Source organism: Musca domestica, unplaced genomic scaffold, assembly GCF_030504385.1.
Source record: "Musca domestica strain aabys unplaced genomic scaffold, Musca_domestica.polishedcontigs.V.1.1 22, whole genome shotgun sequence".
NCBI lineage: Eukaryota > Metazoa > Arthropoda > Insecta > Diptera > Muscidae > Musca > Musca domestica.
Genome location: NW_026712262.1, coordinates 8,258,772 through 8,277,408, shown reverse-complemented (window position 1 = coordinate 8,277,408; position 18,637 = coordinate 8,258,772).

Below are 18,637 nucleotides of genomic sequence, written 5' to 3'. Positions count from 1 at the left end.
TATTTGTTGTAATTTGTATTAACTTTAATATCTCGATTTAAATTCCTGAACCGATATCATTTCGTTTCTTTGGGAACAGATTCATTGCACAGTGGTTCGATTATTTAGAAACAACGCTGTGTTACGACCCGGTATAAAAAATACAGTTCACACGAACCGAAGCGAAGTTTATCTATATACATAAAAGAGTAGTGTATCTGACTGCGAATCAACGCCCAAACAAAACGGCTGAAGCGGCACAAGGGCGCCAGCCTTAATGCGTAAGCTGGGTATTTGGAAATTCGTACTGAAATGGTAGGAAAAGTGTCACAAAAAATTGAATACTTTGTATTGGACAAACCGAATGAGCTAGAGCTCTGAAATTTTGAATGATAATCACTGATAGAGTGCAGGATAGAAAAAGGGTTTCCAAATTTCGAACTTTAAGGTTACGAAAAGTTTTAAAATAGCAAGAGAATCGATGAGCAAAGTATGCTTGATGCATGAAGGGGGTTTTGGAAATGTATACTAAGTCTGCGATCTGTACTAAATGGTACTAAATTTGGAACAATTTAGTTTAGGGTGAACGGATGAAGCTGGAATTGAAATTTTGTATTAGGGTCCTTGTTGGTGGTAGATTTCTGATAAAGATGTGGATTTAGAAATGTGTTCCACAATCTACGAAAAGTACTAACATTGATAAAATTTTGTATTTGGTGAAGAGATAGTGCTTGAAATCTAAAATTTGGTAATAGGGTCACTTAACATATGAAATTGGTTTCGGTAATATGTACTGGGAGATAGATGAAGGGATAGATATAATATTCTGAAATTTAATGTTAAGATAACTGATGGTATCTGTGTTTGAGATGTGGAGGTGGTTGAAAAATGCGTCCTATGTTTGTACGAAAAATACTAAGTTTGGTATTTGGTGAAGGGAATCCTCAAATTGGACATTGAGGTCTCTTTTAGGGTCTGTGATTAAGATATGGAGGTGGTTTGGGAAATGCGTACTATAATTGTACTAAGTGGCACTAAATTTGGCAAAGGGGTGTAGGGATAGAGCTCGAATCCTGTAATTTGAAATGTATGTCACTGTTTGTCTCTGTAGTTGAAAGAAGGAGCTGGAATTTGATAACAGTTTTAGTATCTGAGTTTGATAAATGGAGATTGTTTTGAAAAAGCGTACTTTAAAAAGAAAATAACTAAATTCTACAAAACATAGTATGGGTAAAGGAAAAGAGCTGAAATTTGATATAGATGTAACTGTAATCGTTTGTGATTGAGAGATGGACCTGGTTTTGGATATGTGCTAAATGGTACGATATTTGGTATTGAGCGAATGTAAAGAGCTGGAGTTGCGAAGGTCACTGTAGGTTTCAAGGATTTACATATGGACATGTTGATATAGTTTTGGAACGAAAAATTTGATGTGGGTCAATTCTGCAATAGTTTTACTAATGTCCTCATTGATAAAGTTCAATTATTTGAACAGATTTTGAACACTTTTTGGTCTAAAAAGTTTGAAGTTTCGATTAAACAGAACAAATTGTGCATTTTGAGTACTAAAAAGGCCAAATACGATCTGTTGCAACAAATTTAAAATATTAAGGTGGACTTCTGCGCTAACAAAGTTGGGGTCAGTCTCTAGTTACATGTATGAAGCTCCAGAAACTCAAAATCGAGCAGTCAATATATAACATTGATGCGATCTCTATCCGACTCAATAAATTGAGCAGTACATCAAAGAGCTGTTCCGTCATGTCAAAGGAGCTAGTTATTTATGATGATCCTGATTCTCATTCTAATTTTGGTCACCATCATACAGCATAAAATAATAATAAAAAAATTGTACCTCCTTTTCTCTTCTATTTCGTTTCCCTGGATATAAGCGAGTGTCGGTCAAGGATCCGCGATATGATATATTATTTTGGCAATGGGTTAATGCAAAATAAATTCTCAACGCGTTGGCGGAAGCTAGAAAATCTAGGCATCGGCAAATACATAGAGACGATTAGTGTTGAATCCATGTCGGCATCATTGCCCTTCCATTTCATATTTTGTATTGCTTAAGTTTCCGATCTCAAATATTAGAAAATGTAATGAGTTTTGAAATTACAGCTCTACAATATTTCAAAAATAAATTTTATTTATTTTTTCGTATAGCTTAAAAAAGCGTGAATTTATATTTTTAAAAAGTTGAATACTATGCTATTTAGAAACCGATTCCTTTGGACTAAAATGTACGAATGCTCCAAGATATTCGGATGCACTTATTACCTAAGAACCATTTCAAAGTCGAATGTTGTCAATACTACTTTCTATCGTTCGACTAATCATTTTTGATATAAACCAATATTTTCCAGAAAACTACTCCATATATAAGATGCACACGAAGTATGATTACAATTTAATATAGACAGGCGAATGGACACGCATTGCTAGATCGACTCAGCTCGTCAATATACTATGATGGATGCTTCCGCGACCAAGATTTCGAGGTGTCACAAGCTTTTTGGGCCAATCAAACTAACAACACCCCTTTGGGTTATAAAAAAACTTTTGTAATTAAGATTTTTTTTTTTTTGTTTGTAATTCGATAAATAGAATTTGACTTTTGACATCCTATATGAAATTTCGATATTCTATTAAAAATTCGAAATTTCATTTGATATAGGATGGGACCCATGAAATCATCCTTCCGATTCTATTGAGCGCTGAAGTTTGAAGTTTTGCTGAAAATAGCATTTTCGACGTTAAACATTGGCAGAAAATCGTTGAAATACAGGTTTTGGTGACCTCTTACACACATTCTAACTTAGTCCTCTTAGTAATCTATCGACTATACATAAACGTTAATCTATATGGATGAATTTATGAACTTAAAATATCAATTGTCAGAGAATTCCATTGAAAATCTTTCTACTTCAGACTTTGGGCCTCTACAAGGGATTTACTAAAATAAAGAAATAAATAAACAAAAAAAAAAAAACAATTTTTTTTAGCTCATTATGCTATTAAAAACAGTTTCCAATAGTTCTAAAATAGTGTACGTTTCCGAATATTTCCTTCATAATTTTTTTCTGTATATTCCATTTCGATTTTGAATAGTGCATGGTTAATTTTAAATATAAATACGATCTATGAATACTTAGCAACTACTGTACCATTGTTCGCTGTCTGTGACAAAATTTATTTATTGGTTATAATGCCTTTTTTGTTCATTCCTATTCCTGAAGAAATTAGAATAGAATAGAGTCAGGAAAATTTAAAACATTCCACCCACATACTCTGTCCTTCTTCCCTAAATATGTTGCTCTATCCGCCTACAGATGGGCGGCTAGCATTGTTAGCATTTATACATACATATGTATATGTGTTACATGTGTAGATTTGTAAATGTAAACAATAGACGAAGAAAATATTTGTCTTTGAAAGTGCTTGGCTTTTCTCTTTATTTTCGTAAGGTTAGCATCAATTTTTAACTTTCTGATATTTCTGAAGCTAGCAAAAAAATCTCTATGAAGTCAAAAGAGGTTTACTGTTTCCGTATATTTTACAGTGTATAAAATTCCGTGCACACATACATACCAACCTACAAATGTGTATAGCCTATTTGACGAGTCTATTAGACAGAAGCAAGTCACTTGGCATTTCGGCAGCTTCAAAATTGACATAACATGCAAATAAACATACTTTTATTTTGCGATGTACCTGTGTGTGTGTCGGTGTGTATTTTTTACTTCCTAAGTGAATATTAATACAAATAAAATATAAAATTATGCCTTGTACTTCCATAAACAAATACGTAACTCAGAGTCGTTATGCGTTATGCCCCACAGCGAACTTCTACATAAGTTTTATAAAATAGCATTTGTATTACCCTTGATTGCATATTTTTATTAATATTCTTTAAAGAGGCCTTAAAGATCATGTGTCTATTATTAGCCATTGTAAATTTAAAATTAATTTTGAGATTGTGGTTGAAACATGAGGACATCAGAACATTTAAAATTTGTTAACATTTTTCACCATTCATTGCTGGTCAAATATATTGGTTACGTTAGAATTATTAAAAAGTATAAGTAGAACTTCAAAGAATTCAATTCATAATAACCACATGGAGTTGTAAGTAATGCTCGTTTCAGAGTCATGTATTCAATCAGTAAGAAAAAGTCAAAAGTCGGGCGGGCCCTACTATATGATACCCTACACCACTATGCATGTTTAGTAGAGCTCCCGTAACAAAGTAATATATTTCAAGTAGATTATAATTTGCTATAGAGTACATGATATCACTTGGAGAAGGATTATATTGGGAAAATATATATCGGAGCCGAGTTGCACAAAATGGAAACGTACGTCCCGAAATTCACTTCGTTTGGGCTGATATTAGCCATTATTATTATTATATTATTATTATTATTATGATTATTATTATTATTATTATTATTATTATTATTATTATTATTATTATTATTATTATTATTACTATTATTATTATTATTATTATTATTATTATTATTATTATTATTATATTATTATTATTATTATTATTATTATTATTATTATTATTATTATTATTATTATTATTTATTATTATTAGCCAAATCGGTTGAGGATATATACGGGAGCAATATCCAAATCTGAACTGATCTTGAAAAAATTTGATACACTTATTTCAGAGTTTTATGTGATATCTGGTATCAAAGATCATTGTTGTGGAATGCATATTACGCTCGTGAGGGACTTTAAACCCCAAATCGGATAGAACATATATATATGGGCTATAGCTATATCTGAACCGATTTTCTCCAAATCTGATTTTCTTGCTTCTATGCTGAATTCGGTGAAATGTACCAAAATACGGGTCATTTGCACTTATATTAGCCATTTAGTGCACAATTAATCTGAAATCGGTTTATATATGTACATCCGATCCGATTATCACCAATTTCAATTGGGTCAAACAAGTAATGTTTGCAAAATTTCATCTCAATTGGATAATAAATGCGAACGGCATTTTTTCACAAGAATAATAATAATGGACGGACGGCAGACAAACAATCGACTCAAAAAGTGATTTTATGAAGATCCTCAAAAGAAACTATGGGTCTACTGCGCTTCCCTCTCCACGTTACAAACAAATGCACAAAGACATAATACCCTTGCCACTATGTGGAGTAGGGTGTACAAATCGTTGTTACGATTTTGACAAGTTAAGTTTATATCCAAATTAGATTTTTAGGGTAACGTTTGTTTTATTTTCTACCAGCATATTTCCATATGGTTTGTGCTTCCAATAGTTGCATAACAATGCCTTCTTCAAATTTGGAATGTATATCGGAATTTGGTACAACAAGTAAGCAAAGGCTATAGTCGTGCGGGGCCGACCATGTGATACCCTACAACACTGCAAAATGTTCGAAGTCCCTTTATATGCAAATCCATTTTGGAAGATTTCGTTTTTGAAATAATGCCAAAGAGCGCTGCCCAGAGGTTACCCTTAGGTTTTTGACCCGGAGAATTTGGCCAATATTTACGCACTCCGTAGTTGTGGTTCATTTTACAGCTAAATATAATCCAATGGTCATCCAAAATGCTAGACTTCTTCTCTGTCCTCAACTCTCTTCTGATGCGAAATTGCGTGTCGATTAGTTTTCAATTGTGGCCTATAGAACGACTACAAAATTAGAAAAATCTAAATTTTTTTAGCCATTTAAACCTCTAAATGCACATCCTAAGATTCCGACCCACCCCATGCTAAATTTCATGAGGATCGGACGATAATAGCGACATACATATAATACCCGCAAAACGTAGTGTTGGGGGGTGTAAAAATTTAGAAAATTCCAAATTATAAGTCAAATTGAAAAAATCGCATGCGATAAAAAATATGACAAAAATGGGAAAAAATGAAACGAAAGATATAACTTTTTTATTAGTATATTATCCCGCGATTTTCTTAGATTTTATCCTTTTCTGTCAAGAGACCATTCCAGATTGATGTGAATTGTGAAAATCGGCCTAGCGGTTCTTGATTTATAAGCAGAATAAATAGAATCAATTTTTTACATATGTATTGTACCTATTTTGCTATATATCCGATTTCTTGGCTATTAGCATCACTGTAATGGTCAGAAGTGATCTTTTAATGTATTTGTGATTTGGCTGGGATTAAAAATATTCGCGGTTTAATGGAAATTTTCCTATTTTCTAACAAAAAAGATAGGGTCTATTTTACACGCTAATTATTGTCCGATGGCCGCTCAAATTGGGAGGTTTCTGCCCAGTCCCAAACTCTAACTCCATGTAAATTTTCGCGTCGATTGGTTCATAATTGTGACCTATAGAGCAACTGCAAAATCATGAAATTTTTCAGTTTTTGGTCCATTTCAACGCCTAAATATCGTGCGATTATCTCCAAAATCAATAGGGTTCTATTCTGACCCTAACCCCACCTCCATTTTCAATTTCGTGAGGATCGGTTCATAATTGCGCCCTGTAGCTTGATTACAAATTAACATGGACAGACGGACAGACGGACGGACGGACATACATAGCTAGATCGACTCAGCTCGGCGAGCTAGAAAGACCCATATATACTTTCCTATGTGGGAAACCAATATTTCGAGGTGTTACATAATTTTTGGCCCAATCAAACTTATAATACCCCCAACACATAGTGTTGTAGGGTATAAAAATAAATTTGTAGGTTTAGATGTATTGCTACCTCGTATCTCTCTAATAACTCTTCGTGCATGTTTCTCCACTTCTCATAGTCAGCTGTACGTGGCATATTCACGTGTTAGTTGACCGAAAGATTTGTTTGTTAACGCTCCTTAAGAAAGAACGAAAAACCATCGTATATCCTAAAGCATTACCATAAATAGATTTTTTTTAATTCTTGAATATATTTAATTTTATTTTATTTATTTATTTTTTTTCAAAATAACAAGAAAACATTCGTATATATAATTTTGAATACTTATGAAATCAGAAGGTTTAGGTGTAGCACCGGTTTCATATAGTTTTATATATAGGTCCACGTTTCCTGTAGCCTCCGCCGTATTTCTTTAAAATTCGATATTTGCAGTTCAGTATGGGTTCTATTATAGTTGTCAGAATATTGTGCATATTGGTTGACGGTTTTTATAAAAAGTGTCGCCTTGTAGGAAAAATTATGTGGGTACACAAATTTATTTGTAATCTCAAATCGATCTCACTGGTATTATCAGAATAAACTGGAACACGTCCGAATATTAAATCCAAATACTTTTAATTATGAATGTTTTCTTAACCCTAAGTTTTTTTGCTAATACAATATTATGTTTTTATACCCTTATTCATGTGACTACAGAGGGAATATGTAGACCTACTCCTTCGGAACCATTCCCATAAATAGTCAACAATTTTAATAATTATAATACAAGACTGACGGTATACATCTGTCGCCAAAAACCTACGAATAATTATACCCTCCAATTTTAAGGGTTACATTAACTTTGGCATTCCGTTTGTTACATCCCTAAATATTCGTCGTAGACCCCATAAAGTTTATATAATATATCTATATCTATATATATAAAAATCAATTGTTATTTGTTGGTAACGGAATCAGTTGAAAACGGCTGGACCGATTTGCATAATTTTTTGTACAAACGTTCGTCATACCCCGAGTTAGGTTTTTAAAGAAAAAAAAAAAATATTGACCACGCCTACTTTTACGCCCACTATCTTGATTTATCTAAAATCTTTATATTTGTCATATAATGAAGATATCGGTTTGAAAATTATTACACGAAATACTGTTGACTTTCCCTCCAAACTTAGGAATTTATTTGGGCGCCAGGGAACTGACCACGCATACTTCTAATCTGTCTATATATATAAGGAAGTTGTGTTAGTTACTACGCATATAACTCAAGAACCGCTGATCTGATTTTAACGATTTACACAAATTCGGAATTGTCTCTTGGCAGAAAAGGATAAAATCCAAAAAATCGCGTAAAAGTGTGAAATGAAAAAAATTTTCATTTTGACTTTTGAAGTGTACAATAGTAATGTTTTATTTTGCATGATTTTTTTTTCACTTTGACTTACTTTTTTCTAATGTACATTTGTAGAGTTTTTTATATTTTATTTTTGAATTCGAATATTAATACCAATTTATTTAATTGACTTGATTTCTTGACAACTGAAATTGAAGGCGGGTTACATGGAAGTGTAATACCGAATTATATGGTGGCGAAACGGAATAGATGATATCAAAATGTCATACCAAAGTAAAAAAAAGAAGTCACACCAAAGTAAAAAAAAAAATACTTTTTCAAAATCGCGAAAAAATCAAGAAAAAAGAGATCTCATTGAATTTTCAATGGAATCGAATTTTAAAATAATAGTACATTCTATCTACAAATTTCGCAAGTACCTTTAAACTTCTGCTCTAAAAAATCATCGAACCAGAAGGACTTTTTTCTTTCTTCAATTTGTTTTTTTTTTTTTTGTCAATTTTATATAATGTACGATTAAATTTTAAATGATTTTTCAATTTGGCTTATCATATTGAACTCAATCAATTGTTTGTAAACAAAATTAAAAATTATTTTCACAATATAAAAGAAAGTAATGTTAGGTAATACGCTTATAACCAAAGAATGGCTTGACGGATTTTGACAAATCATACAATTTTGGAATGTTTTCTGGCGAATGAATAATATTAAAAATGAAATGAGTGACCTATGTACATCCCACTTCATTCATATGACAATAATCCGTCCAATGAGAACTCCAAAAATGCAATTCATTGGGACTGCAATCAGTGAAGTACCGAATAAAAAGGGTGCAAAATGGTAGAGCGAATTGAACATTTAGTAAAAACAGGATTTATATCCTTCCAGAAAATCTTCTTAAACCTTCAAGATATCTTAAATTGCTTTTGCAGGTCATGATATATGACCCTCGGTTAAGGGTAAAGTCCGATTTCGAGTATAGTTTACATTTTAACCATATTTTGCATACTCATATCAGCAAAGGTTGGTAATTTGAGAAGAAACCATCCTCGCAAAAAATCATCACGTTTTGGTATAAACATCATATGATTTAGACAATTTTCGGGGTCTTGGACTTTTTTTCATTTTTAGGTCATTATTTGGCATCTTTGTTTCTAAGGAGATAGAAAACCCCTTCTCATGAAATTTTCAATACTCGGAGTAGGGTCCATCTTGCTCTTGACAACATTCATCAATTGATTTGGCTAAAAAATTGTATTTAGGCAACTCTGGGGTAGAGAATCTTCTTACAGATAATTGTCCTTATAGACATTTATTTGAGTATAGTTCCTTTAGTGTACCTCCAAGTCCAATTTCCCAAACAATGTGTTATCAGAAAAGAAAATTTTGTATTATATTGAATTTGTAACCCCCAAGAGAATATAGGTTGGGGACGTAGATTTGGGATGTACGTCTATATGAGATAGCCTCCGAAATGTCAAACGCTTTCAATCGGAAATTGTGGCAGAAAAGACAAAAATAAATAAATTCCATTATTACGGCAATGAGATCAGCTTAATCAAAATATCTAAAACCGACGGTGTTTGATTATCTATTATAATTTTTGCCATGAATGTTTATTTCTATTTTGAAATTACTATGGAGCTAATTTACCTATAATAAAAATTATACCACCTACATTATTCAGATCTGTGTTCTATTATGCTTAAAAAAATATTCATTAAAGACTAAAAGTACGGGCCAGCAAAGCAGGCCGGGCCAGCTAGTATATATATATAAATAAATTGTTGTTTGTTGGTAACGGAATCAGTTGAAAACGGCTGGACCGATTTGCATAATTTTTTGTAAAAACTTTCGTCATACCCCGAGTTAGGTTTTTAAAGAAAAAAATATAGACCACGCCCACTTTTGCGCCCACAATTTTGATTTATCTAAAATTCTTATATTTGCCAATATAGAGGAGATATCGGTTGGAAAATTATTGCACGAGATACTGTTGACTTTCCCTCCAACCCTAGGGATTTATTTGGGGTCTGAGGAACTGACCACGCATACTTCTATTCTGTCTATATACACAATAAAGTTGTGTTAGTTACCACGCTTATAACTCAAGAAGCGCTGATCTGATTTTAACGATTCACACGAATTCGGAATTGTCTCTTGGCAGAAAGGGATAAAATCCAAAAAAAAATCGCGTAAAAATGTGAAATTTGAAAATTTTCATTTTGACTTTTGAAGTGTACAATAGTAATATTTTATTCTGCATGATTTTTTCCATTTTTACTTGCTATTTTGGAATGTACATTTGTAGTGTTTTTTTATTTCTTGTATTCTAATATGATGTGTAGTCTTTTTGGATAGTATAAAGCGACGACAATTATAGAGTGGCGGACCTGAATAGATGATGTGAAAATAAATTAACGTGGTCAAACCAAAGTTAAAAGATAATTACTTTTTCAAAATTGCTAATAAATCAGAAAAGAGCCATTACAAAAACCTTAAAATCGGGAAAAATAGAGAATATTTTTTCAATGGAATCAAATTTCAAAATAATAGTAAGGACCTTTAAACATTCGCTGTAAAATACCAGCGAACAAGTTAAAGATTTTTTTCAATTTGTTTATTAATTGCTATGCTTATAACTCAAGAACGTTTTGATGGATTTTTACAATTCATACAACTTCGGAATGGAATCTGGGCAAAACAAAAATTGCGTAAAATATGCTAATAAAAATATAAAAGAAAAAAATTGCTTTTGGCGTGAAATTTTGCGAACACATTCAAACAAACAAAAATAACCGACAAAACGGTATGTGGCTCATTTCAAAACGTGGACCTAACCACTTCTTTCACATGACAATAATCCGTCCAATGATGAGAACTCAATATGCAAAATTCATTGGGACTGCTATCAGTAAAATACCGAATATAAATGGCGCAAAATAGAAGAGGGAAAAGCATTTCAAGCGTTTTGGTATAAACATCATATGATTTAGACAATTTTCGGGGTCTTGGACTTTTTTTTCATTTTTAGGTCATTTTTTGGCATCTTTGTTTCTAAGGGGATAGAAAACCCCTTCTCATGAAATTTTCAATACTCGGAGTAGGGTCCATCTTGCTCTTGACCACATTCATCAATTGATTTGGCTAAAAAATTGTATTTAGGCAACTCAGGGGTAGAGAATCTTCTTACAGATAATTGTCCTTATAGACATTTATTTGAGTATAGTTCCTACTTTAGTGTACCTCCAAGTCCGATTTCCCAAACAATGTGTTATCAGAAAAGAAAATTTTGTATTATATTGAATTTGTAACCCCCAAGAGAATATTGGTTGGGGACGTAGATTTGGGATGTACGTCTATATGAGATAAACTCCGAAATGTCAAACGCTTTCAATCGGAAATTGTGGCAGAAACATGAAAAATTACGAATATTAATTTCTTTGATCGTCATTGAATTATACTATGATGAAAAACATAAACTTTATGAGGTCTCCACAATTTAAAAGACAAAAATAAATAAATTCCATTATTACGGCAATGAGATCAGCTTAATCAAAATATCTAAAACCGACGGTGTTTGATTATCTATTATAATTTTTGCCATGAATGTTTATTTCTATTTTGAAATTACTATGGAGCTAATTTACCTATAATAAAAATTATACCACCTACATTATTCAGATCTGTGTTCTATTATGCTTAAAAAACTATTCATTAAAGACTAAAAGTACGGGCCAGCAAAGCGGGCCGGGCCAGCTAGTCTATATATATAAAAATCAATTGTTGTTTGTTGGTAACGGAATCAGTTGAAAACGGCTGGACCGATTTGCATAATATTTTTGTACAAACGTTCGTCATGGCCCGAGTTAGGTTTTTAAAGAAAAAAATATTGACCACGCCTCCTTTTACGCCCACTATTACGATTTATCTAAAATCTTTATATTTGCCAAAATAGTGAAGATATCGGTTTGAGAATTATTACAGAAGATGCTGTTGGCTTTCCATCCAACCCTTAGTACTTATTTAGAGGCTGAGGAACGCGCCTACTTTTAAATCTATCTCTCTATAGTAAAAGAAAGTTGTGTTAGTTACTACTCTTATAACATTAACCCCTGATAACGGAACAACCCGATTTCAAGTATATTCTACATTTTAACCATATTTTTCTTACTTATTTTAGCTTATGTTGATAATTTAAGAAGAAACCATCTTTGCAAAAAATTATCACGTTTTGGTATCACCATCATATGATTTAAGGTATTTTCGGGGTCTTAGACACTTTTTTCATTTTTGGTCCTTATTTGACATCTTTGTTTCTAAGGGGAAGATAACTTCTTCTTATAAAATTTTTGTTTTTCGGAAAAGTGCGCATCTTAGTCTTGAGGCTACCTGGGGTAAAAAACCGTGGGGTAGAAAATCATCTTACAGATAATTATCCTCATAGGAATTTATTTAAGTATAGTCCCCACATTAGTTTACCCCCTAGTCCACTTTCCCAACCAATGTGTGGTCAGAAAAGAAAATTTTGTAATCTATTGAATTTGTAACCCCCAAGAGAATATTGGTTGGGAACGTAGATTTGGGATGTACGTCTATATGAAATAAACTCCGAAATGTCAATCTGGGAATCATTCAGTCGGAAATTGTGGCAGAAACATGAAAAAAATACGAAATTATAAAGTAACTTTATTGGATCTCCACCGCACAATATAAATGACAAACAATTAATGCCCATCTTACGGTAATCGGAGCAAAAGAGTAATTTTTTTGGCTATTCTGACAACATTCTGCCTTCAAGTATGAGGTGGACAAAACTGAATACCACGCAGTACGGGATTTTAAACGTTGGAAATACAAATTTCAAACATTTTTCGTACTAATTTAAGCTTATGTTGATAATTTAAGAAGAAACCATCTTTGCAAAAAATTATCACGTATTGGTATCACAATCATATGATTTAAGGTATATTCGGGGTCTTGGCCACTTTTTTCATTTTTTGGCCCTTATTTGACATTTTTGTTTCTAAGGGGGAAGAAAACCTCTTCTTATAAAATTTTTATTTTTTGGAAAAGGGCGCATCTTAGTCTTGAGGCTACCTCTGGTAGAAAATCATCTTACAGATAATTATAATTTTTGTACAATAGTAATGTTTTATTCTGCATGATTTTTTCCATTTTGACTTGCTATTTTGGAATGTACATTTGTAGTGTTTTTTTGTTTCTTGTATTCTAATATGATGTGTAGTCTTTTTGGATAGTATAAAGCGACGACAATTATAGAGTGGCGGACCTGAATAGATGATGTGAAAATAAATTAACGTGGTCAAACCAAAGTTAAAAGATAATTACTTTTTCAAAATTGCTAATAAATCAGAAAAGAGCCATTACAAAAACCTTAAAATCGGGAAAAATAGAGAATATTTTTTCAATGGAATCAAATTTCAAAATAATAGTAAGGACCTTTAAACATTCGCTGTAAAATACCAGCGAACAAGTTAAAGATTTTTTTCAATTTGTTTATTAATTGCTATGCTTATAACTCAAGAACGTTTTGATGGATTTTTACAATTCATACAACTTCGGAATGGAATCTGGGCAAAACAAAAATTGCGTAAAATATGCTAATAAAAATATAAAAGAAAAAAATTGCTTTTGGCGTGAAATTTTGCGAACACATTCAAACAAACAAAAATAACCGACAAAACGGTATGTGGCTCATTTCAAAACGTGGACCTAACCACTTCTTTCACATGACAATAATCCGTCCAATGATGAGAACTCAATATGCAAAATTGATTGCGACTGCTATCAGTAAAATACCGAATATAAATGGCGCAAAAAAGAAGAGGGAAAAGCATTTCAATTCTTTCAGAAATTCTTCCTCAAATTTCATAATACCTTAAATCGATTTTGCAGTTCATGATATGGGCCATAGCCCCCGGATAAGGATACAACCCGATTTAAAGTATTTTTCATACTAAACCATATTTTCATACTAATTTCGCAAATTTTGGTAATTTCGGAAGAAACTATCCTTGCAAAAACTGATCACGTATTGTATAACCATCATATGATTTAAGGAACCGGACATTTGTTTAATCGTCTTTGATTTATACTATGATATAAGATATGATATAACATAAGATAAGATATTGACATTATGGTATCTCCAACGCGCAATTTCAATGACAAATATTACATATTACTTTAAAAACAAGTAAAAAAATTAAGTTCGGCCGGGCAGAACTATTATTATCATCCACCTTAGGGTGAAGGAAAAATTTTTATATAAAAGTATTTTATATAAAAGACTGTTTGGATAATGCAGTTAACTTATAAAAAAAAAACATAAAGTGAATGAGGCCGTTATATGGGGCCATACCAAAACAGGAACCTCTGTGGACAATTTTATACTTCAAGGATTGTCACATATCAAATTTTCTAAAATACCAACTTTGAAACAATTATGTGCGTAAATGAGACTAGGATTATCAACGTACCCAATATCGGTAGGTATCGTTATATTTGTTAGACAAATCCGTGGAGAAATGTGGCAAAAATCATCAAAATTTCCCAATTTCGAGAGGTACAGTTGTATGGGGACTATACAAAAACGTGGACCGATAGATCTCATTTTCAATACCAACCATCCTATACACAATACAAATTTTTCTGCTAAGAAAGTTAATGGAGGATATAATAAGCATTAAAGACTAAAATTACGGGCCGGCAACGCGGACCGGGCCAGCTAGTAATTTATAAAATATTCAGCATAAAATTCTAATGTCCGTCAGTCTGTTGAAATCACGATACAGCTCACATTATTTGAGGTAGAGCTTAAAGCTTATTTGGCAGAACAATTTGTATTGTGTCTAGAATGGTTGGTATTGAAAATAAGCTATATCGGCCCACGTTTTGATACAGTCGCCATATAACGGATTTGTCTACAGTTTGTATTTGTAGGTCATTATGGGTTCTAGCTCCGGTGGCGGAACATAGTATATATAGGTTCACGTTATAGTGTAATGGTTCCTCCGGATATAAAGTATTTTGATGATTTTTGCCACATTTTTCCACGGATTTGTCTAAAAATTGGTATTTGTAGTTCATAATGACTTCTAGCTCCGGTGGCAGACTTTCGGTACACGTTTTCCTATATCTCACGTACAAAGGCACCCATTGATATTCTGTATTTTGATGATCCTAGTCACATTAACCCAAGAAATTGTTTCAAATTTGTGATTTAAGAAGATTTGGTAGATGACAAACCTTGAAGTATAAAATTGTCTATAGAGGTTTCCGCTTTGGTATGGCTCGCATATAACGACCTAACCCACTTTATGGTTTTTTGAAAAATTTAACAGTTGGTATTTGTAGTTTAAAGTAGAAAACGTTTGAATTCAGATACTTTTATTTAAAAAATCTTTACAAAAAGGTGTAGGGTATCAAGAGTTCTGCCCAGCCATACTTAATTCTTTTTTACTTGCTACTTTCACAAGTCGAAATACGTCAACTTTTTATATGCTTTGTGTATTGGGGTATTATTTATTGAAATACATAATTTTAAATTTTGTTGGGGATAAAATAGTACGCGAACGCAACGATTTTGGTAACAGCATTGAGTGCAAAAATTAATATCATGTTGGAATTGTTTTATAATGATTATTTTAATAAATCGATGTATTGCATTCACATTTCTCTGTTTTGGGCTATGAATTCAAACCCGCTTATCGATTTTGACTTTTCTCTCTAGATTATTCCCATTTGCGTAACTTATGGTGTTTCTTAACTTCTCGTAGCTTGTGGATTTCAGTAGAGAGCTAAGTGTGGTGTGTTTGCTGAGACTATATCCGATCCAGCTGTAGGTTAGTTTAATGGATGCGCAGTTGCTTAAGCAACAACTCCACTCGGAGAACTGCTGGTCCATTGTGATCATCCTAATTAGATAGAAGGGAAAAGGAAGTACAAAAGTAAGGAGATAAAGTTATAAAAAACACTCTACGGAAATTATAGGGTATACACGAAGGGATTATCATGTTGACTTTAGCAATGTTAGTCTTCTGACTAACTGAAGAATTACCGTTGGCTCGGAATGGGTCGTGCAGAATTTTCTTACCCATAAGCCCCTGTCTGACTCCAAAATGAGTTGGATAATGACAGAGTAAGTGCTCGGCAGTTTCTATCTCCTCCTCGTCTTGACAAAGGATGCAATAGTTAGTATCGTCACCCCCCCACATTTAGAAGTCATGGCCCTGATATTACAATGACCTGAGATCTCCTTTTGGAGATAACCGTCTACTCTAGCCAAGTTGAAATTCCCCAGAATAATGTTTGTGCATTATTATATTATATAATCTGTTGACTCATTGCCAGAGATGTTGCTGTGGCCAGGGACCTAACAAAGCTTGATAAAGGACCTTACTTTTTTCAGAGCAACCCTGCATTCCAGAACTGCCGTAGATTTGATGGTGTATGAGTAAGCGCTTTCAGGACCGCTTGACTATTGACATATATTGTTACCGGTCCTTTCAGTTCAACTGTTCTATTCATCAGCAATTCTACGGCTTGCTACAGTCTTTATTGAGTTTGAAGGAGTCCCGGGCCAGCTGTATATTTGCGTTCTGATGTGTTTTTCAATTATCTTAATCTTAATTCCCAAAACATATGATTAGCAAAGTAACAAGGCCTACGCTGGCTCTACGTATCGATCTACGATTTGTTATTGGTCTTATTCCTATTTTAAATAAGTTGATCGATCTAATACCAAATTTTGGACGTTTTGATTAGACCACGAAATTATATTTAAAAGTAAAATAAATTTCGATTGTCTATGTAATAATCGAAAGTACAAACTCTTAGGTCCATCTGGCTACTACTAGCAAGCGTCTTGCAAAACATTGCAACATTGCACACCTCAATCTTAACGCAACAGCGCACTTGAATGGAACAATCAAATTGTCTATTTTCTAGTTAATTTCATCTGCATTGATGCATAAAATCCATCAGCAAGCGAGCAAATTGTGTAAGACCATCAATCGCACGAAACAAGATGAAAGTGGCAGAGCCAAAGAAAGACAAGTTAACAGTTTAAACATTCAATAAAAAAAAAACTTCATTTCACAGTTAGTTGATCAATAAAAAACCATCAAAAGATGATACGAGCCAACTTTGGGAAGTGCACGTCCTCACATCGAGCTCCTGGCACAGGCACGGGCACAGGCACGTCAAAGTGAATAAAGTGAAAATGCTTAAACTTTTTATCGCCTGTTAATGACTATTTTATGGTTGCATATCAACAGACATTCTCACGCCGACGACACACGTTTCTGCTCTCGTCCTCCGACAATGAGCTAATCGTGTGGGTTTATTATGGATGAGTTACCAAGCTATGGCAGAGTTCAAGAGTTGAAAAAAATACACCTAAACGTTGTGTGAATGGGACGAAAAGGAGAGGAGTGATGGGGAGGAGGTTAGCTGATTATTTACATTATGGAACTGTGGTTTTCAATACAAATGCATTGAGAAGCAACATCTCAGCCATACCGAGGTAATATATCAAAAATCATTTTAAAACTAAAAAATACCGTACGTAATTTAGCCTGTCATGCCAGTCATGACAGCTGTCAGGATTTCCATGAAGGCCATTAAAGCTATAATGTGAGAAAACACACAAATATTCACATGAGCATTTACGAGGCTATGTGATTTCGTTCTAGAAACGGTAACAGCAAACAGGAAGTTTTTTCAATGAATTGGAGGTATTTGTGTTAGAAACTTCTGCACATATCATGCTATAGGAAAACAGTGAGTTGATAAAATATAAGAAAAAACGCTTATTGCAGGTAAGGTAGAGACTTAATACATGACCGTTTGTTGTCTGTTAATTTAGGAAAAATAAGAAATTCATTTTGATCGCACCAATACGTCAGTTCAGTTTTGCGTGGGATTGATGCTTCGTACAGCAGAAAAGCTGACATCTGCATGGAGTATTACATCATTTCCAGTTTTTGTCACATGCGCGGGACCACATATTTTTCTTATTGGTCCAACCTGTATGCAATTGTTAAAAAATAAAGTCAGATAACAAAGCCTATAACGGGCCGTGGCCGACCATGCAATATCCCTAGAATGCCACAAATGACGGTATAGTTCCCGTATACCCTTTTGATTAAAGTGGAAGAATGCCTCAAGAGCCCCATAACTACTAATTACGAAATCATTAAAAATATCAAGTTCTCTAATTTTCGGCTAACAGGGATTTAAATAATTAAATAATTTCCAATTTAAAGTTGGATGTAGTCATTATTATATTCAACTATTCGAACAATCCCCATTAATATAAAAAATTATTTTCGTGGTGAACGTAGTTCAACACTTCATTCTTGCAAAATAGCTATCTTGGCTTTTGACCGGACTTACGAGACCTTGGAAAATTTCGTGGTAATTGCTCTTTATTTACACACCCCCTGTCGTGCTGACCAGATTATTATAGAATATTTTAAAATTGAGAATCCTGTGTATAGTTTCTACATTTGCGATTTCTGAGTATATACGTCATCAATCATCATCAATGTTAAGGTCAAGAGTGTCATGTTTGCTGTTTTGGGATTTCCTAGGCATGGTACATTCCTTAATAAAAATAT